Source organism: Syngnathus floridae, unplaced genomic scaffold, assembly GCF_059516105.1.
Source record: "Syngnathus floridae isolate MCC-2025c unplaced genomic scaffold, RoL_Sflo_1.0 HiC_scaffold_55, whole genome shotgun sequence".
Lineage (NCBI taxonomy): Eukaryota > Metazoa > Chordata > Actinopteri > Syngnathiformes > Syngnathidae > Syngnathus > Syngnathus floridae.
In genome coordinates, this window is record NW_028284084.1 from 109107 (window position 1) to 131793 (window position 22687).

The 22687-nt window shown below is 48.0% G+C and overlaps 2 long non-coding RNA genes across 2 annotated transcripts; both read left to right on the top strand.

Annotated features, from left to right (window-relative positions):
- The first annotated feature begins 7226 nt into the window (after positions 1-7226).
- On the top strand, positions 7227-8023 carry LOC148378271 (uncharacterized). The gene is made up of 2 exons (XR_015856038.1): positions 7227-7351; positions 7721-8023. It is a non-coding gene; the product is annotated as an uncharacterized LOC148378271 (long non-coding RNA).
- Positions 8024-9021: 998 nt separating this feature from the next.
- On the top strand, positions 9022-11376 carry LOC148378272 (uncharacterized). Its single transcript, XR_015856032.1, has 4 exons — positions 9022-9222; positions 9400-9446; positions 9570-9647; positions 11210-11376. It is a non-coding gene; the product is annotated as an uncharacterized LOC148378272 (long non-coding RNA).
- The last annotated feature ends 11311 nt before the right edge of the window (positions 11377-22687 follow it).

Sequence of the window (22687 nt, forward strand, 5' to 3'; positions counted from 1 at the left end):
TCTGCCTTCAAGTCTGGCGACAAGGAGACACTGAGGACAGCGAGAGCCAACTTGAACCGTGCCATCAGGATAGCGAAGCGAGACCGCAGTCGAAAATTTCAGGATCGTTTCCACGACGTCAAAAACATCAGGAGTATGTGGCAAGGCATACGGGCGATTACAGACTACAACTCACCCTCCCCCCCCCCGGTGGGTGTAGTTGATGCTGACTTTCTAAATGGTCTAAATAACTTCTTTGGGAGGTTCGAGGCACTAAACGGCACTCCAGCAGTTAAAACTGTCCCCCATCAGGAAGAGGAGGTACTCTGCCTTGACTCCGCCGATGTGTTGAAGACCCTGAGGAGAGTCAACCCCTGTAAGGCCCCTGGCCCCGACAACATTCCTGGGCGTGTGTTCAGGGAATGTGCAAGTCATCTGGCTGGGGTCATCACAGACATTTTTAACACCTCGCTGGGCCAAGCCACAGTGCCGGCGTGCTTTAAGACTGCCTCCATCATTCCGGTGCCGAAGAAACCTCAAATCACCTCATTTAATGATTACCGGCCTGTTGCACTGACTCCGGTTATGATGAAGTGCTTCGAAAGGCTGCTTAAAGGTCACATCGTTTCCAGACTCCCCCTATTATTTGACCCGTTCCAGTTTGCCGACCGGCAAAACCGCTCCACTCAGGACGCCATCTCCTCCGTTCTTCACCTGAGCCTGGCTCACCTGGAGGAGAAGAACACCCATGTGCGGAGGCTGTTCCTGGACTTCAGCTCAGCGTTTAACACCATCATCCCACAGCATCTGGTAGGAAAATTGGAACACCTGGGCTTCAACACCCCCCTTCGCAACTGGCTGCTAGACTTCCTCACCAACAGACCTCAGTCAGTCCGGGTCGGACAGAACACCTCTGATGTCATCACCCTCAGCACAGGCTCCCTTCAGGGCTGCGTCCTGAGCCCCCTGCTGTGCACCCTGATGACACACGACTGCGTCCTCAGGTTCACCACCAATCACATCGTGAAGTCAGCAGACGACACAACGGTGGTGGGGCTCATCAGAGACAACAACGACCTGGACTACAGAGAGGAGGTGGAGCAGCTGGTGGGCTGGTGCAGAGAAAACAGCCTGATCCTGAATGAGGAGAAGATGAAGGAGATCATCGTCGGCTTCAGGAAAAAACAGCCTCACCACGCTCCACTGATCATCAACAGCTCAGCTGTGGAGGTGGTCAGCACCACCAAATTCCTGGGGGTCCACATCACAGAAGACCTCACCTGGACTATGAACACTACGGCACTGGTCAAGAGGGCACAGAAGCGCTTGTACTTCCTGCGGAGGATGAGGAGAGCCCACCTGCCCCCACCCATCATGAGGACGTTCTACAGGAGCACCATAGAGAGCATTCTGACAAGCTGTCTCTCTGTGTGGTGTGGAGGCTGCACCGCCTCCGATTGGAAGAACGTGAGGAGAGTGGTGAGGACAGCAGAGAGGATCATAGGGGCTCCTCTTCCCTCCATTCAGGACATTTCATCTCAGCGCTGCATGTCCCGTGCCCGTAACATCATCAATGACCCATCACACCCCCACCATGGACTGTTCTCCCTGCTGCCCTCTGGGAAGAGGTTTGCAGCATCCGCTGCAGGTCCACCAGGTTCTGCAACAGCTTTTTCCCTGCTGTCATCAGACTGTTGAACACTAGAACTGTTGAGCTCTAAACTGAACTCTGCATCACACATTCACAGAACTGTACTTTATGACACTACGGACCTCTATCTTGCACTATCTCGCACTACCAACTTTACTGAACTTGTATAAACCCTTTAAATAGAAGTTTAATACATGGTTTAGCATTCCTCTGCACACTCTTGAATACTGTTTTGCCTACTTGCACTATTGCATAATTATCACTGCTGCACTTTATACTTATTTTTAATATATATATATATATATATATAGTATATATGTATATATATATATTTTCATAGGATATGTTACTTCTATTCAACTGCAATATCACTACTTTGTTGTAAGACGTATGCAACGGAATTTCGTTTTGTATGCACCATGTGCAGACAAGATGACAATAAAGTTTGTCTAAGTCTAAGTCATGTCAGGTCAGCTGTCTGGAGAGAGAGAGAAGTCAGGACCTGCGGGCGGAGCACCACCGTGCCACCGCCGCCATGACGGAACTCAAAAGCAAACTCCATGAGGAGAAGCAGAAAGAGTTAGCCATTACCAGGGAGACATTACTGCGGCAGCATGAAATGGAGCTGATGAGAGTGATCAAAATCAAAGATGGAGAGATCCAGCGACTGAATGCCTTGGTCCTCAGCCTGAGGGACGGCTCCATGGACAAGGTGATCCGCTCTATCCGTGTCTGACTATCCGCACGCCACGTCGGGCTTCGATGCGGCCGCTACCGTATTGTGTAGCTTGTCCCCAGTAAGCGTCGCGGCGCTCCGTTGCGGTCTCAACGGCCCGGTGTGGCGCAATGTCTGCTCAGGTGAGGAGGGGGGGCGCTTTGCTGGCGGAGGTGGAGGAGACGCGGCGGTGTCGGGAGACCGAGCGGTGTCGCCTCCACCAGGAGCGCGGAAGAAGCCCTGGCAGCGGCCCAGCAGGCCTGGCAGTCCCGAGCGGCCGAGCTCCGATCGGCTCATCACCAGCATCGGGAGGAGCTGAGCCGAACCAAGAGAGACTGCGAGAGGGAGATCCGCCGACTGGTAGGACTGATCAGATGCGCGGTGCGTGGCTATGTTCCCAATTTCGTTGTATACCTGCAGTGCAATGACACCTAAGGCATTCTATTCTATTCTATTTCACAAGAAGAAAATGTCCGGTTGCTCGCTTCGCTTTTGTCACAGCAAAGGTGTTCTAGTCGATTCAAGAAAAAAATTGGCCGGTTGCTCTCTTTGTTTTTGTCACAATTCTGGCAAATGAGTTTGCCCGCCTGCCTGAGCGCTCCCCGTTTGTACATCCAGACGGATGAGATCAAGCTGAAAGACAGAGCGGTTAGTGTTTTGGATGAAGCCCTGGGGCCGGCCACGTCCACCGCCTTCAGCTGCAGACTCAGGCTGCCGAGCAGCAGATCGCTGCCCTGAGGGATTCCCAAAGGGTGGGCCTAAACTACCCTGGAAGTGGGGTCAACGCCGCTACTAGCAATCCTCTTCATTGCGTAAGCCACCTCATCACACACTTGCAGTACGCATGACTTAGTTCGTTGCTGGAGGAAGGTAGCACAAAAACAGTTTTGAACTTTGAACGAGTGCTTGTGTGTGTGTGTGTGTTGCGGGGCGTTTTCAGTCTCAGGAGGATCGGGACACGCGACGGTTTCATCTGAAAATCGCTGAGCTCAGCGCAGTCATCAGGAAACTGGAGGATCGAAACGCCCTGCTTTCTGAAGAGCGCAATGAACTGGTAATTTATTGACGGCACGCTTGAAGGTTTGCGCTACGTTTGATGCGCGCCATCCAGCGAGGCACCCATTGCGCTTGCTTATTAGTTGAGCGGCGCGGCGAGTCGGTTGCCTGGTAGATGTCTTTTATTGGGAGCCAAAGCCACGATTCCGTTCAAACCGATGCAAAAGGAATGGATACGTTCTGGCCCGCGTGTTGTGCGTCTTTCACATCCCGCACTTCATGCTTGCAGCTAAAGCGACTGAGAGAAACAGAAAGCCAGTTTCTGCCACTCCTGTACAAAAACAAACGCCTGAGCAGGAAGAATGAAGAACTCTCGCTGGTGCTGTGTCGCCTTGAAAACAAAGTGCGCTTTGTCACCCAGGAGAACGAGGAGATGGCAAGCTTGGTAAGTCGACGCGGACAACGGCGGCGTGCCAACAGAGTCCACTGCATTTGTGTTCCACAGAGAAGGCCTAGTTCGCTCAATGACCTGGACCGCGGTTGCGGCCAGCAGGACGGTGAAATGGAGTTCCTTCAAGTTGTGGAGCAGCGGCACATCATCGACGACTTGTCCAAGGTCTTCAGGCAGGCGACTCGGTGCACGTACGGCAGCGCCGCGCTCGCTCGCTGTCGCCAGGAAACCTTTTCCGTCCAAAGCTTGGCCGGCGGCCGCCATCCAAAAAATTGGCCCCTTAAATTCCGACCTTTCAAGCAGGAGCATTGTGCGCACGCGTTTGAACACGCTTTAGACTTGTTTTGCCGTTTTCAGCAGCTCAAAGCTCCCGTTTTGTCAGCGCCTTTGCCACTCGCTGTGCGCTGAAAACGACGGACTTGCCCGGCTGCTCAGCCCGTCAACCATGAGCCGCGAGCGCGACGTCATTGTCCGTAGGCAGCTAGTGGCAAAATGCACCCTGTTAGAGTTGCGCTCGCTCCAACTTATTTTGCAAGAACCACACGGGAGACAAGTAAGTTCTTTTGGACACCTGCAGGTGGAGAGTCCATCCGTTGTACGAATGAAGTCTGACTCTCGGCTCCTGCACGAGCATTTTAATTAAGAGAAACAGGGTGGGTGTAAGAGTGGATTGAATAGAGGAAGCCCTTGACCTCTAGTCAAAACATAGCAAGGGGTGTTTTACGACTTTGTGTAGGAAGGGATAAGCGATAGGGATAAATAAGGGATAAATAATATTATTTATTACAGGTCGCAGTCAAAGTCAAAGCAACACAATGATACGATAAAGATAATCTGGAAAACCCTGACACACCCTGTAGTTGTCACTTTTGGAAAAGACGAGCGTCCCTCCAATCATCGCCGGTGACGTGTTTTTCAGGCTCTGGAGACAGGAGCTCATGTCAGAAATGTCATTGTGAGTCGCGTTTGTTTCTGCGCCGGAGCCGTTCGTTCCCTTTGCATCCAAAGAATCTCAAAGGCGGATTATTTGTGTCGACAGGAGAGAGATTTGCTGCTACGATACCGACGTCGAGAATCTCTGAGGAGGAACAAAGCGTGAGGTCCTGCAAGGTGAGTCTGTTTGTTTGCGGCTGCTTGGTGTTGCGCAAGATGAAATGGCCTTTTTCTCGCTATCGTTCCTCTCGTCGATTCATCGTGAGGTGTCGCTTCAGTTTGTTCAGAGAGATGTTTGCTTCCGCGCCCGCAGGTCATCGAAACATTTTACGGCTACGACGAAGACGTGTTGGTGGACTCGGACGGATCGTCCTTGTCTTTTCACACCGACAGAACCCCCGACACGGAACCCGAAGAGGTAGCCCGCCATTTCTGCCAGCGTATTGGCACCAAACATTCCTCTTCAGCCTGGAATCGGACTCGTCTTTGCGTCGCGGGTGCTTTGTCGCCGGTCTGACTGATTCTGGTACTAGTGCTGTGTTGCATTGGTGTGTGCATGAAGAGGCGGAGCTTCGCTACCGCCAGCTGACGCAAGAATATCAAGCGCTGCAACGAGCCTACGCTCTGCTAGCCCAGACCAGCGAAAGGGGACTACGACGCCGAGAAGGAGATCAAGGTGGCGCCCCTTCCCGCAACCCCCGGCCGGGTCGCAGCCTCCCCGTTCTCACCCAGCCTCGGGTGTTCTCTGGTCTGAAAGGAGGAGGAGGAGCCTCCCTCCTCCTCCTTTCAGACCAGAGAAAAGCTGATGGTAGAAATGGGTCACTATCAAAGCAGAGTAGCAGATCTGGAGTCAGCGCTGAAGCAACAAGGACAGGTAAGCTCATCAATGAGCACACCTTTTTCTCAGACAAAATAGCTACATTCTTCAGTCACTCATCCGTCTGGCATTACTGGACCAACCCCCCCCCCCCCCCCGAACGTGGCTGGGAAAATGCGGAGAAAAGCAAATGTCATTTTCCAGTCAACCAAAGAATTTGTGGATGAAAATGACACAACATTCCAAAGCTGTCCACGCGTTTGTCTCTTCTAGAATGTCAAGTGGGTGGAGGAGAAGCAGCTGCTGCGTCAGAGCAATCAGCAGTTGGCCGAAAAGGTGACGGAAAGAAAGGCGCTGGGCGGAGTCGCTTGGCGTCACACCTGTCGGGAAGCCCCGCAGATGAGGTCTGACTGTCTTTTCAGGTCAGGCGGATGGAGGCGGAAGAAGCGCGTCTGAAAGAGCACATCCAGGATATCCGAGACCAAAACGAACTGCTTGAGTTCCGCATCCTGGAGCTGGAGGTGGGAAGACTCGCACAAGCGTGTTGAGGCCAGAGATGTGACGGACGGACGGACGGACGGACGGACGGATGCATGCCTCTGCCTTTCAGGAGAGGGAGTGGCGCTCCCCCGTCTTGAAGTTTCTGCAAGTCCGTTTCCCAGACGGCCTCAGCCCTTTGCAGATCTACTGCGAGGCCGAGGGCGTGAGCGTACGTAAGGCGTCCCTCGCAACCCTAACCTTAACCCGAGGTCCCAGAACACCTTACATTGCTCCTTGCGCCTTTCCCCCGGACATCGTCATCAGTGATCTGATGAAGAAGCTGGACATCCTGGGCTATAACGCCGTAAGTGTATGTCGAACTCCTTATGTTCGCACTCCACGAGACTCGGCGGCTCAAATGTGACTTTTGGAAGGCTTTGCGCTGAAAGAAGCTTGTTGACGCTGTGCCTTTGGGCTCTTGCAGAATCTCACCAACGAGGAGCAGGTGGTCGTGATTCACGCCAGGACCCTTCTCACCCTAGCCGAGAAGGTAACGCGCACGTCCACGCACGCTCTCGCATTCTGCTTATGTGACAGCAGCCTTTCCTCAGTGGTTAGAATACATCAAAGTGACCAAGTCAGCACTTCAACAGAAGATGTTGGACATTGAAAGTGAGAAGGTAGACAGACACGCGACATCAGCCAAGGGGAACTCCGGCAATGTGCCCCAACAATTCTGACCTTGAGCTGTGCTAGGATATGTTCTGCAAGCAGAAGGGCTACCTGGATGAAGAGTTGGACTTCAGGAAGTGTTCCATGGACCAGGCTCATAAGGTAAGCCGCCCTCAAATCTCCCGCCGGACCACTGATGGACGAGGATTGCGGCCCAGAGGATCCTGGAGCTGGAGGCCATGTTGTACGAGGCGCTACCGCAGCGGGACTGCCCCGCCACGGACGGCGAAAAAGCCAGCCACGCTGGCGTGAATGACGTGCTGACGGCGGATCAGAGAGAAGAGCTTAGGAGCGCCGTGGACCAATGGAAGCGAGCCCTGATGTGCGAGTTGAGGGAGCGCGACGCTTGCATCCTCCAAGAGAGAATGGATCTGCTGCACAGCGCGCAACAGGTAAGGGCCCAAAGCCAGCCCGGCACTTACTTGCACGCTTACTGGCTTTTGAATGCCACTTTCCATTTGTCCGTCCTAGAGGAACAAAGAGCTGAAAGAATTCATCGAAGCTCAGAAGAGACAAATCAAACAATTGGAGGAGAAGTTTCTGTTTCTCTTTCTATTCTTCTCCTTGGCCTTCATTCTGTGGCCCTAACACCAGCTGGTGAGTGAGCTCCAGCGGCACCGCACTCGACACCTCCGATACACTGCCAGCCGGTCTCAGACGTTGGCAGACGCTCCGATGCCAACGTATACCCCCCGCCACGGTGACAGAGGCACCGCGTCACACCGGCGCTCATCCAATCAGAAGGCAGGAAAAGCAAATTCACATGCAGGGCACTTTTGAACCAGAAGAGAGCGCCACAAAAAACGGTTGTTGCCCCAAACGCGCACTAAAAAGGGTCAGAATAACAAGAGTCCCACTGGCCAGCCGGGGCCACCCGTCCAGCTGTTTCTTCAGGGGGGAAAAAAATTGGAGTCACCGGTGAGTACATTTTGCATTTAGCTCTGCTTTTCTGCTTCTGTCTTCAAGTGTGTGGCATCCTGCGATCAAAGAGTCAGCCAACCCCAAAGCGGTTGACCTCAACGTCCCACCACCATGCCTACCAGAGCAGGTGACGTGATGCTTTGGACATCCTTCCGTCTCAGATGCCCAAAAGTACTCTTTGCCACATCTGCGGCAATACGGTGTCTTTTCAAAGGTGCAAATAAATCCAGCGTGGGCGGAACACGCACGTCTTCGGTTTTTCCCGCTTTGTTTGTGTGACAGCTGTTGTGAAAATTTTATACAAATAAAGTTGTATAGTACAGGTTTGGCCAAGCCGCAACTCCCGAACCGCATGCGGCTCTTTTATGTTCATATCAACATTTGTGTGTGTGTGTGTGTGTGTGTGTGGGGGGGGGGGGGGTTGTGCGTGTTGGCTTCACTTGAGTTCAATTTGGTATTTTGGTCAAAAGCGCATGTGGTGAAATTCCACAAAGTAGGATGGGCAAACACATTTCTTTAAACTATGAGTGTCAATTGGGCTCTCGAAATGGCAGGGAAAAGATGCACAGCAAAACGAAAATACGTAGATGAACACAGGACGTTTTAATCAGAGTGGGAAAGTTTCTATTTTTTGTTGAACGTGATGGCAAACCATTCTGCCTGATATGTCAGACCTCAGCGCATTTCAAAGATTCAAATCTTCAGCGCCATGCACTTCAGCTCACTCCATGCTAACATTGATCAGGCGTCGAACCCGCATCATCATGCTTAAGAGGTGGCCATGCTAACCAGTGCGCCATTATGTCAACGCATAATAACTAAGTCTACTGGTCAAAACAGCGGTTACTATATGACGTCGCTACGTCGTGGTCACGTGACGCAGACAAGACGTCAATGGACGTGGGCAGAGTTAACTTGTTTAAAAGGGAGTAGGCAGAAGAAATATTTAATTTATTTAAATCTATTTTGAGTGCACACCATTATGCCAATGCATAACAACTGTAAATCTACTAAACAAAACAGCGGTTGCTATATGACATCTGCCACGTCGTGGTCACGTGACATACGTGACGTCGATGGGCGTAACTTTCGCCGGAATTCAAATCCGCGGGGAGAGTTAACTTGTTTAAAAGAGAGTGGGCAGAAGAATTATTTAATTTATTTAAATCTATTTGGTGTGTGCGCCATTATGTCAATGCATAACAACTGTAAGTCTACTAAACAAAACAGCGGTTGCTATATGACGTCTGCCACGTCGTGGTCACGTGACGCGGACGTGACGTCGACGCCTACTTTACATCCCACCGATCACAGGACCCCTCGGCTGCATAACCGTGCCCCCTTCCCAACCAATCGGATTTGCTATACGCGAAAACGACGCCAATGGAAAGAGCTTCCGCCCAAATTTAAATCCGTGGGCGTGGCTCGCAGCAGGAAGTAGGAAAATGGCGGCGATGTTGACAAAGACACAGCGGATGGTAACATACGACTAACAAGAGAAATATTTTTATTTTCTGCTTGCAACTGGACCGTCCAGAGCGTACACGGTAAGTACAACTCATCGTTTTTAAAAAGAAGTACTTTTGTTGCCCTGAAAAGCGAGTGAGCGTGGCGTTTGTGGGGGACGTCGAATTTCGACGATTCTTTCTGGTCAACGGTTGTAAATGATTGTGTTGATTAAAAAAGAAAACTTGATGTAACTCTACTTTTAACTGCCGTTTCAGATAGATTTGGAATTGCATCACATCCAATTTTAACTAGAGCGTACACGGTAAGTAACACTCGTTGTGTTTAAGGAGATTTACGTTTGTAATAGCAGAAGTGTAGCCGCGTTGCGTTGTACGTGTGAATGTTGGTCCGGGCGAAATGTTAATGTTTAATTTCATTCCTTTAGGTTCCACGGTGTTTGTTGGCTGCAAGTTTTCCACTGCAAGAAGAGGCTCATATCATTGACCAGGAGCGAGCTACAATGGTGAGTAGCCATAACATTTATGTTAAACACTTCCTATTTCATGTCTAACAGTACTTGATTTAACAAATAACCATAAATAAATACAGTGTGGGCACTGAAGTTAACATATGTGATTATACTGCCTAATCTGTCACCGAGTAGATTGTTGCAAAGTAATATAAGATCCAAAGTTGTAATTCAGAATAGTTTTCAAAAGAAGGCCATTAGAATTATATACAATTCTGATTACCCTGAACAAGCTATTAATTAAATCACAAATTCTTCAATTCAAAGATTTGGTAGATTATCAGACAAATAATGTCTAACAGTAATTGATTTAACACATCACGATAAGTAGATTGTGTGGGCACTCTCAAGTTAACATATGTGATTATACTGCCTAATCTGTTACAGAGTATGTTGTTGCCAAGTAATGTAGAATAGATCCAAAGTAGTAATCCAGAATAGTTTTGAAGAGGCCATTAGAATGATAAACAAATCTGATTACCTTGAACATAATAACAAGCTAAGTGTTTAATATGTCCTATGAAGTCAAAATTGGGCACCATCATGTGGTGAAATTTGGAATTGCATCACATCCAATTTTGCCTGGGAACAAACAGATTACATAAATCTTAGTTTTGAATAAGCCACTCCTTCTCAAACAAGTAAACTCTGCCCATTTTGCGCAGTAGATGTTCTGTTAATATCTAGTATTTATACAAAGTCATAATTTAAATTGCTTTCAACCTTCATTCATCGGTTCAACCAACATTACTCGCTCTTATTACCAACTTGTATTGATTTAACTAAGCGTTTAATACTTCCTATCAGGTCTCAAATCGAGATTTGGCAAAATACAATTTCAGCAAATCCAATTTTGCCAGGGAACAAAAATAGATTAAATAAACTAAATAAGTCCTCTTCCCATTAAATAAATCAGAAAAGTCTGTCTTGTAACCAGTCCTCTTCAAACAAGTAAAGTCTGCCCATTTTGTGCCGTAGATTTTGTGTCTATGCCTAGTATTTAAACAAAATCATAATTTAAACGACTTCTTTCCTTCATTCACTTTGGAAATTTGGAATTGCAGCAAATCGAATTTTGGCAGGGAACAAAAATAGATCAATTAAACTAAATAAGTCTTCTTCCCATTAAATAAATTAAAAAAGTCTGTCTTGTAACCAGTCCTTTTCAAACAAGTAAAGTCTGCCCATTTTGTGCCGTCGATTTTGTGTTAATGCCTAGTATTTATACAAAATCATAATTTAAAGGACTTCATTCCTTCATTCACTTTGGAAATTTGGAATTGCAGCACATCAAATTTTGCCTGGGAAGAAAAGTAGATTAAATAAATTTAATAAGTCTTACTACTTCCCATTAAATAAATTAAATACGTCTTACTTGTTCCCACTCCTTTTCAAAACAGTAGTTTAAAACGAGGGCCCTTCACTCAATCTTTAACCTCAACCCCGCACGTTGTGTTGTATCTGTGAATGTTGGTTGTGGCCAAATGATAGTTTTCTTTCATTCGTTTAGGTTCCAAGAAAACTTGATGTAACTCTACTTTTAACTGCCGTTTCAGATAAGCGGGTATTACGTCGCAGTCAAATGCCGCGGATATGACGTAATTGCCCGAACCTCCGCCAAAATTCAAATCTGTTGGCGCGATGGCCGTGAGCCACTGAGCAGCGACGATTATCAACAGAAATATCTTTATTTTCTGCTTGCAACTGGACCGTCTAGAGCGTACACGGTAAGTAACACTCATTGTGTTTAAGGAGATTTACGTTTGTAATAGCAGAAGTGTAGCCGCGTTGCGTTGTACGTGTGAAAATTGGTCGAGGCGAAATGTTAATGTTTAATTTCATTCCTTTAGGTTCCACGGTGTTTGTTGGCTGCAAGTTTTCCACTGCAAGAAGAGGCTCGTATCATTGATCAGGAGCGAGCTACAATGGTGAGTAGCCATAACATTTATGTTAAACACTTCCTATTTCATGTCTAACAGTACTTGATTTAACAAATAACCATAAATAAATACAGTGTGGGCACTGAAGTTAACATATGTGATTATACTGCCTAATCTGTCACGGAGTAGATTGTTGCAAAGTAATATAAGATCCAAAGTTGTAATTCAGAATAGTTTTCAAAAGAAGGCCATTAGAATTATATACAAGTCTGATTACCCTGAACAAGCTATTAATTAAATCACAAATTCTTCAATTCAAAGATTTGGTAGATTATCAGACAAATAATGTCTAACAGTAATTGATTTAACACATCACGATAAGTAGATTGAGTGTGGGCACTCTCAAGTTAACATATGTGATTATACTGCCTAATCTGTTACAGAGTATGTTGTTGCCAAGTAATGTAGAATAGATCCAAAGTAGTAATCCAGAATAGTTTTGAAGAGGCCATTAGAATGATAAACAAATCTGATTACCTTGAACATAATAACAAGCTAAGTGTTTAATATGTCCTATGAAGTCAAAATTGGGCACCATCATGTGGTGAAATTAGGAATTGCATCACATCCAATTTTGCCTGGGAACAAACAGATTACATAAATCTTAGTTTTGAATAAGCCACTCCTTCTCAAGCAAGTAAACTCTGCCCATTTTGCGCAGTAGATGTTCTGTTAATATCTAGTATTTATACAAAGTCATAATTTAAATTGCTTTCAACCTTCATTCATCGGTTCAACCAACATTACTCGCTCTTATTACCAACTTGTATTGATTTAACTAAGCGTTTAATACTTCCTATCAGGTCTCAAATCGAGATTTGGCAAAATACAATTTCAGCAAATCCAATTTTGCCAGGGAACAAAAATAGATTAAATAAACTAAATAAGTCCTCTTCCCATTAAATAAATCAGAAAAGTCTGTCTTGTAACCAGTCCTCTTCAAACAAGTAAAGTCTGCCCATTTTGTGCCGTAGATTTTGTGTCTATGCCTAGTATTTAAACAAAATCATAATTTAAACGACTTCTTTCCTTCATTCACTTTGGAAATTTGGAATTGCAGCAAATCGAATTTTGGCAGGGAACAAAAATAGATCAATTAAACTAAATAAGTCTTCTTCCCATTAAATAAATTAAAAAAGTCTGTCTTGTAACCAGTCCTTTTCAAACAAGTAAAGTCTGCCCATTTTGTGCCGTCGATTTTGTGTTAATGCCTAGTATTTATACAAAATCATAATTTAAAGGACTTCATTCCTTCATTCACTTTGGAAATTTGGAATTGCAGCACATCAAATTTTGCCTGGGAAGAAAAGTAGATTAAATAAATTTAATAAGTCTTACTACTTCCCATTAAATAAATTAAATACGTCTTACTTGTTCCCACTCCTTTACAAAAAAGTAGTTTAAAACGAGGTCCCTTCACTCAACCTTTAACCCTATTTATTCACCTTCTAGGCTAAGTGTTAAAGGCTAAGTGTTAAAGGCTAAGTGTTAAAGGCTAAGTGTTAGAGGCTAAGTGCCAGAGGCTAGGCGCCAGAGGCGAGTTTTTGTGGGCTGAAGTTTTAGTGGGGTTAGTGTGAATACAATCCAAAAGAATACAACAGAATACAATACAATAGAATATAATACATAGATTAAATTCAATAGCTCTTACTACTTCCCATTAAATAAATTAAATACGTCTTACTTGTTCCCAATCCTTTTCAAAAAAGTAGTTTAAAACGAGGGCCCTTCACTCAACCTTTAACCTCAACCCCGCACGTCACATTGTGTTGTATCTGTGAATGTTGGTTGTGGCCAAATGATAGTTTTCTTTCATTCGTTTAGGTTCCACGGTGTTTGTTGGCTATGTTTTCCACTGTCAGAAGGATGAAAATACAAAGTACAACGCTTGGACGTGGGCGAAGACGTCACCGGTGAGTCCTTCCTTCCTATTTATTTACCTTCTAGATGCTAGAGGCTAAGTGTTAGAGGCTAAGTGTTAGAGGCTAAGTGTTAAACACAATACGAACAACACAACGATACTGCACTGAACAACACGATACCGCACTGAGAAACACGATACCGCACTGAACAACACGATACCGCACTGAACAACACCATGCCGCACTGAACACCATGCCACACTGAACAACACCATCCCGCACTGAACAACACCATGCCGCACTAAACAACACCATGCCGCACTGAACAACACCATGCCTCACTGAACGACACCATGCCGCACTGAAAGACACCATGCCGCACTGAACGACACCATGCCGCACTGAAAGACACCATCCCGCACTGAACACCATGCCGCACTGAACAACACCATCCTGCACTGAACAACACCATCCCGCACTGAACAACACCATGCCGCACTGAACAACATTATGCCGCACTGAACATTATGCCGCACTGAACAACACCATGCCGCACTGAACAACACCATGCCGCACTGAACAACATTATGCCGCACTGAACAACACCATGCCGCACTGAACAACACCATGCCGCACTGAACAACACCATGCCGCACTGAACAACATTATGCCGCACTGAACAACACCATGCCGCACTGAACAACACCATCCTGCACTGAACAACACCATTCCGCATTGAACACCATGCCGCACTGAACAACACCATCCCGCACTGAACAACACCATCCCGCACTGAACAACACCATGCCGCACTGAACAACATTATGCCGCACTGAACAACATTATGCCGCACTGAACAACACCATGCCGCACTGAACAACACCATGCCGCACTGAACAACACCATGCCGCACTGAACAACATTATAACGCACTGAACAACACCATCCCGCACTGAACAACACCATGCCGCACTAAACAACATTATGCCGCACTGAACAACATTATGCCGAAATGAACAACACCATGCCGCACTGAACAACACCATGCCGCACTGAACAACACCATCCTGCACTGAACAACACCATCCCGCACTGAACAACACCATGCCGCACTGAACAACACCATGCCGCACTGAACAACACCATAGTGCAATGAACAACACCATCCCGCACTGAACAACATTATGCCGCACTGAACAACATTATGCCGCACTGAACAACATTATGCCGCACTGAACAACATTATGCCGCACTGAACAACACCATGCCGCACTGAACAACACCATGCCGCACTGAACAACACCATGCCGCACTGAACAACACCATGCCGCACTGAACAACACGATCCCGCATTGAACAACACCATGCCGCACTGAACAACACCATCCTGCACTGAACAACACCATCCCGCACTGAACAACACCATGCCGCACTGAACAACATTATGGCGCACTGAACAACATTATGCCGCACTGAACAACACCATGCCGCACTGAACAACACCATGCCGCACTGAACAACACCATGCCGCAATGAACAACACCATCCCGCACTGAACAACACCATGCCGCACTGAGCAACACCATGCCGCACTGAACAACACCATCCCGCACTGAACAACACCATGCCGCACTGAACAACACCATTCCGCACTGAACAACACCATGCCGCACTGAACAACATTACGCTGCACTGAACAACACCATGCCGCACTGAACAACACCATGCCGCACTGAACAACACCATCCTGCACTGAACAACACCATGCCGCACTGAACAACACCATGCCGCACTGAACAACATTATGCCGCACTGAAAAACACCATCCTGCACTGAACAACACCATCCTGCACTGAACAACACCATGCCGCATTGAACAACACCATGCCGCACTGAACAACACCATCCTGCACTGAACAACACCATCCTGCACTTAACAACACCACCCCGCACTGAACAACACGATCCCGCATTGAACAACACCATCCCGCACTGAACAACACCATGCCGCACTGAACAACACCATTCCGCACTGAACAACACCATGCCGCACTGAACAACACCATGCCGCACTGAACAACACCATGCCGCACTGAACAACACCATGCCGCACTGAACAACATTATGCCGCACTGAACAACACCATGCCGCACTGAACAACACCATCCCGCACTGAACAACACCATGCCGCATTGAACAACACCATGCCGCACTGAACAACACCATCCTGCACTGAACAACACCATCCCGCACTAAACAACATTATGGCGCACTGGACAACATTATGCCGCACTGAACAACACCATGCCGCACTGAACAACACCATGCCGCACTGAACAACACCATGCCGCACTGAACAACACCATGCCGCACTGAACAACATTATGCCGCACTGAACAACACCATGCTGCACTGAACAACACCATGCCGCACTGAACAACACGATCCCGCATTGAACAACACCATCCTGCACTGAACAACACCATGCCGCACTGAACAACACCATGCCGCACTGAACAACACCATTCCGCACTGAACAACACCATGCCGCACTGAACAACACCATCCTGCACTGAACAACACCATCCCGCACTGAACAACACCATGCCGCATTAAACAACACCATGCCGCACTGAACAACACCATCTTGCACTGAACAACACCATGCCGCACTGAACAACACCATGCCGCACTGAACAACACCATGCCGCACTGAACAACATTATGCCGCACTGAACAACATTATGCCGCACTGAACAACATTATGTCGCACTGAACAACACCATGCCGCACTGAACAACACCATGCTGCACTGAACAACATTATGCCGCACTGAACAACACGATCCCGCATTGAACAACACCATCCCGCAGTGAACAACACCATGCCGCATTGAACAACACCATGCCGCACTGAACAACACCATGCTGCACTGAACAACATTATGCTGCACTGAACAACACGATCCTGCATTGAACAACACCATGCCGCACTGAACAACACCATCCTGCACTGAACAACACCATGCCGCACTGAACAACACCATGCCGCACTGAACAACATTATGCCGCACTGAAAAACACCATGCCGCACTGAACAACACCATCCCGCACTGAACAACACCATGCCGCATTGAACAACACCATGCCGCACTGAACAACACCATCCTGCACTGAACAACATTATGCTGCACTGAACAACACGATCCTGCATTGAACAACACCATGCCGCACTGAACAACACCATCCTGCACTGAACAACACCATCCTGCACTGAACAACACCACCCCGCACTGAACAACATGATCCCGCATTGAACAACACCATCCCGCACTGAACAACACCATGCCGCACTGAACAACACCATTCCGCACTGAACAACACCATGCCGCACTGAACAACACCATGCCGCACTGAACAACACCATGCCGCACTGAACAACACCATGCCGCACTGAACAACATTATGCCGCACTGAACAACACCATGCCGCACTGAACAACACCATCCCGCACTGAACAACACCATGCCGCATTGAACAACACCATGCCGCACTGAACAACACCATCCTGCACTGAACAACACCATCCCGCACTAAACAACACCATGCCGCACTGAACAACATTATGGCGAACTGGACAACATTATGCCGCACTGAACAACACCATGCCGCACTGAACAACACCATGCCGCACTGAACAACACCATGCCGCACTGAACAACATTATGCCGCACTGAACAACACCATGCCGCACTGAACAACACCATGCCGCACTGAACAACACGATCCCGCATCGAACAACACCATCCTGCACTGAACAACACCATGCCGCACTGAACAACACCATGCCGCACTGAACAACACCATTCCGCACTGAACAACACCATGCCGCACTGAACAACACCATCCTGCACTGAGCAACACCATCCCGCACTGAACAACACCATGCCGCATTGAACAACACCATGCCGCACTGAACAACACCATCCTGCACTGAACAACACCATGCCGCACTGAACAACACCATGCCGCACTGAACAACACCATGCCGCACTGAACAACATTATGCCGCACTGAACAACATTATGCCGCACTAAACAACATTATGTCGCACTGAACAACACCATGCCGCACTGAACAACACCATGCTGCACTGAACAACATTATGCCGCACTGAACAACACGATCCCGCATTGAACAACACCATCCCGCAGTGAACAACACCATGCCGCATTGAACAACACCATGCCGCACTGAACAACACCATGCTGCACTGAACAACATTATGCTGCACTGAACAACACGATCCTGCATTGAACAACACCATGCCGCACTGAACAACACCATCCTGCACTGAACAACACCTTTCCACACTGAACAACACCATGCCGCACTGAACAACATTATGCCGCACTGAACAACACCATGCCGCACTGAACAACACCATGCCGCACTGAACAACACCATGCCGCACTGAACAACACCATGCCGCAATGAACAACACCATCCCGCACTGAACAACACCATGCCGCATTGAACAACACCATGCCGCACTGAACAACACCATCCCGCACTGAACAACACCACCCCACACTGAACAACACGATCCCGCATTGAACAACACCATCCCGGACTGAACAACACCATGCCGCACTGAACAACACCATTCCGCACTGAACAACACCATGCCGCACTGAACAACACCATGCCGCACTGAACAACACCATGCCGCACTGAACAACACCATGCCGCACTGAACAACATTATGCCGCACTGAACAACACCATGCCGCACTGAACAACACCATCCCGCACTGAACAACACCATGCCGCATTGAACAACACCATGCCGCACTGAACAACACCATCCTGCACTGAACAACACCATCCCGCACTGAACAACACCATGCCGCACTGAACAACATTATGGCGCACTGAACAACATTATGCCGCACTGAACAACACCATGCCGCACTGAACAACACCATGCCGCACTGAACAACACCATGCCGCACTGAACAACATTATGCCGCACTGAACAACATTATGCCGCACTGAACAACACCATGCCGCACTGAACAACACCATGCCGCACTGAACAACACCATGCCGCACTGAACAACACGACGTCGCACTGAACAACACGACGCCGCACAGAACAACACGACGCCGCACAGAATAACACAATACCGCACAGAACAACACAATACCGCACAAACAGTTTTAGATAATATTACGTCGCAGTCATGTGACGCGGACATGACGTCAATAGGCGGAACTCACGGCAAAATTATAATCCGTGGGCGTGGCTTGCAACAGGAAGTAGGAAAGCGGCAGTTCTGGCAAACAAGACACAGCGGTTAGTAACACGATGACTAACAAGGCAAATATTTTTGTTTTCAGCTTGCAACTTGACCGTCTAGAGCGTACAAGGTAATTACAACTGTTTTTTTTTAGCCCTGAAAAGCGAGGGAGTGTGGCGTTTGGGAGGAATGTCGAACTCGGCGTCTGCTTCCAGCCACAGACGCCAAATTTCGACGATTATTTCGACTGGTCAACGGTTGTAAATTATTGCGTTGACTAAAAACTTTATTTAACTCTACTCTTAACTTTGCCGTTTCAGATATGCGGGTATTACACCGCGGAAATGACGTCAATAGGCTGAACTCTCGCCAAAATTCAAATCTGTGGGCGCAATGGCCTTGAGCGAGACACCGGATACAAACACGACGATTATCAACAGAAATATCTTTATTTTCCGCTTGCAAGTGGACCGTCTAGAGCGTACACGGTAAGTACAACTCATTGTGTTTAAAAAGATTTACGTTTGTGTAGTTTGCGTTGCGTTGTATCTGTGAATGTTGGTTGAGGCTAAATGTTAATGTTTAATTTCATTCCTTTAGGTTCCACGGTGTTTGTTGGCTGTATGTTTTCCACTGCAAGAAGAGGCTCGTATCATTGACCAGCAGGAGCTACAATGGTGAGTACCCCTTTCGTCTTCCATTTATGTTAAACACTTCCTATTTCATGTCTAACAGTACTCGATTTAACAAATAACCATAAATAAATACAGTGTGGGCAGTCACGTTAACATATGTGATTATCCTGCCTAATATGTTTATCACAAATATGTCACTAATCACTAATATGTTTATTTGTTTATCACAACACCTTTGGACCTTCAGCAATCGATTATTTCCCTTCATCTACATAGAGACAGAACGATGGTGTCTTAAACATCTCATTCATTTCACCAAATAACTTCACGCAGGTGGATAACGGCCGTCTCGGTCACGCTATGTTGCGTGATGCAGTTTTGAAGAACCAAATGCATTTATTCAATGAATAAGTCAAGCTAGTTCTATGTTTATGATGTTGTAAGTTACGGTACCGATTGAAGTTGAGTTCGAAGCCAGTGGAAAACAGCGCTGCGTTTGTGCTCTCCAGGTACAAATGTTGTGATCTCTGACTGACGACCGGGCGAGACTCGAGTAAGAGATGTCCAAACGAGCTCCGGCAGGGCGGGCCAAGGCGGAGCGAACGGACGCCCTTCAGGCCGCCAATGACGAGCTGAGAACCAAACTGATGGACGTCCAGTTAGAACTTCAGCAGGAGAAGAACAAGGTGAAAACCTCAACAGACAGACACTGCCTGCCTCCCTGCCTGCCTCCCTGCCTGCCTCCCTGCCTGCCTCCCTCCCTCCCAGTTTTCCCGATGTAGATTAGACATGCGTGTGCCATGACTGTGTCAGCCTACATCAACAAATGCACCGAGGACGTCAGCACCACTAAGAATATCATCACCCGGGGCAACCAACGACCCTGGATGACTGAGGAGGTACGTCAAACGCTACGAGCGCGGAACTCTGCCTTCAAGTCTGGCGACAAGGAGACACTGAGGACAGCGAGAGCCAACTTGAACCGTGCCATCAGGATAGCGAAGCGAGACCGCAGTCGAAAATTTCAGGATCGTTTCCACGACGTCAAAAACATCAGGAGTATGTGGCAAGGCATACGGGCGATTACAGACTACAACTCACCCTCCCCCCCCCCGGTGGGTGTAGTTGATGCTGACTTTCTAAATGGTCTAAATAACTTCTTTGGGAGGTTCGAGGCACTAAACGGCACTCCAGCAGTTAAAACTGTCCCCCATCAGGAAGAGGAGGTACTCTGCCTTGACTCCGCCGATGTGTTGAAGACCCTGAGGAGAGTCAACCCCTGTAAGGCCCCTGGCCCCGACAACATTCCTGGGCGTGTGTTCAGGGAATGTGCAAGTCATCTGGCTGGGGTCATCACAGACATTTTTAACACCTCGCTGGGCCAAGCCACAGTGCCGGCGTGCTTTAAGACTGCCTCCATCATTCCGGTGCCGAAGAAACCTCAAATCACCTCATTTAATGATTACCGGCCTGTTGCACTGACTCCGGTTATGATGAAGTGCTTCGAAAGGCTGCTTAAAGGTCACATCGTTTCCAGACTCCCCCTATTATTTGACCCGTTCCAGTTTGCCGACCGGCAAAACCGCTCCACTCAGGACGCCATCTCCTCCGTTCTTCACCTGAGCCTGGCTCACCTGGAGGAGAAGAACACCCATGTGCGGAGGCTGTTCCTGGACTTCAGCTCAGCGTTTAACACCATCATCCCACAGCATCTGGTAGGAAAATTGGAACACCTGGGCTTCAACACCCCCCTTCGCAACTGGCTGCTAGACTTCCTCACCAACAGACCTCAGTCAGTCCGGGTCGGACAGAACACCTCTGATGTCATCACCCTCAGCACAGGCTCCCTTCAGGGCTGCGTCCTGAGCCCCCTGCTGTGCACCCTGATGACACACGACTGCGTCCTCAGGTTCACCACCAATCACATCGTGAAGTCAGCAGACGACACAACGGTGGTGGGGCTCATCAGAGACAACAACGACCTGGACTACAGAGAGGAGGTGGAGCAGCTGGTGGGCTGGTGCAGAGAAAACAGCCTGATCCTGAATGAGGAGAAGATGAAGGAGATCATCGTCGACTTCAGGAAAAAACAGCCTCACCACGCTCCACTGATCATCAACAGCTCAGCTGTGGAGGTGGTCAGCACCACCAAATTCCTGGGGGTCCACATCACAGAAGACCTCACCTGGACTATGAACACTACGGCACTGGTCAAGAGGGCACAGAAGCGCTTGTACTTCCTGCGGAGGATGAGGAGAGCCCACCTGCCCCCACCCATCATGAGGACGTTCTACAGGAGCACCATAGAGAGCATTCTGACAAGCTGTCTCTCTGTGTGGTGTGGAGGCTGCACCGCCTCCGATTGGAAGAACGTGAGGAGAGTGGTGAGGACAGCAGAGAGGATCATAGGGGCTCCTCTTCCCTCCATTCAGGACATTTCATCTCAGCGCTGCATGTCCCGTGCCCGTAACATCATCAATGACCCATCACACCCCCACCATGGACTGTTCTCCCTGCTGCCCTCTGGGAAGAGGTTTGCAGCATCCGCTGCAGGTCCACCAGGTTCTGCAACAGCTTTTTCCCTGCTGTCATCAGACTGTTGAACACTAGAACTGTTGAGCTCTAAACTGAACTCTGCATCACACATTCACAGAACTGTACTTTATGACACTACGGACCTCTATCTTGCACTATCTCGCACTACCAACTTTACTGAACTTGTATAAACCCTTTAAATAGAAGTTTAATACATGGTTTAGCATTCCTCTGCACACTCTTGAATACTGTTTTGCCTACTTGCACTATTGCATAATTATCACTGCTGCACTTTATACTTATTTTTAATATATATATATATATATATATAGTATATATGTATATATATATATTTTCATAGGATATGTTACTTCTATTCAACTGCAATATCACTACTTTGTTGTAAGACGTATGCAACGGAATTTCGTTTTGTATGCACCATGTGCAGACAAGATGACAATAAAGTTTGTCTAAGTCTAAGTCATGTCAGGTCAGCTGTCTGGAGAGAGAGAGAAGTCAGGACCTGCGGGCGGAGCACCACCGTGCCACCGCCGCCATGACGGAACTCAAAAGCAAACTCCATGAGGAGAAGCAGAAAGAGTTAGCCATTACCAGGGAGACATTACTGCGGCAGCATGAAATGGAGCTGATGAGAGTGATCAAAATCAAAGATGGAGAGATCCAGCGACTGAATGCCTTGGTCCTCAGCCTGAGGGACGGCTCCATGGACAAGGTGATCCGCTCTATCCGTGTCTGACTAT